Raw genomic sequence first — 671 nt, 5'->3', positions numbered from 1 at the left:
CACCCCACCCCCCTTAGCCCCGCCCCACAGCCCCGCCCCTTTCGCCAGCCCCGCCCCCACGGCCCTGCGCTCCTGGGGAGGCCACGGGCCTGGCGCTGAGCCTGTGGTCTGGCCCCTGAGCGGAGCTGGGACAGCACAGAGTAATGGCCCGACTGCCCCCGTGTGAGAAGATGGGGCTGGTCCCAGACAGGAGACCTGGCTCCATACGGGGCAGGTCTCACGTCCCGGTAAGGCTGTGGCCCCAGGTGCTGTCGGCTCTGACGGCCCTCCCCGGACTGGCCCTCACAGGGCCCTCGGCCAGTCCCCACCCTTCTGTCACCACCGACCCACCTGTTCAGCGTTACCCTGGCCCATCCGCCATCCACCTGTGCTCTCTGGAGTCTCCCGGGTGCACGCTTCCCAGGCAGCCCTGCCCTGTCGCCAGGCCTGGGACACCCCGAGTGCCGGCCCCTCCCTGCAGTCCCCGCGGCAGCCCCGGCCAGGACAGAGCCCTGGCCTTCGCGGGGACCCCAGCCTTCGCAGGGACCCCTGCCTTCTCAGGGCCGGCTGTGGTCTTTTAGAACACAGCGTCCTTGTTCATTATAGAAAACAGGGAACTCCGGGTAGCCAGCGGCACATCCTGCGGCCAGGCCTGCGTGAGGGGGCGTCCCTGGGGTCCCCCCCCCCCCCCC

General features: G+C 70.6%; 1 protein-coding gene across 1 annotated transcript in view; it reads left to right on the top strand.

The window, feature by feature from the left end:
• The window catches only part of GNA11 (G protein subunit alpha 11), a 7,663-nt gene that overhangs the window by 4,893 nt on the left and 2,099 nt on the right, over window positions 1–671 (top strand). The window lies entirely within an intron of this gene.

Source organism: Crocuta crocuta, unplaced genomic scaffold (genome assembly GCF_008692635.1).
Source record: "Crocuta crocuta isolate KB4526 unplaced genomic scaffold, BGI_CrCroc_1.0 scaffold110, whole genome shotgun sequence".
Lineage (NCBI taxonomy): Eukaryota > Metazoa > Chordata > Mammalia > Carnivora > Hyaenidae > Crocuta > Crocuta crocuta.
Note: the sequence above shows the minus strand (reverse complement) of the source record. Positions and strands in the feature narration are given on the sequence as shown.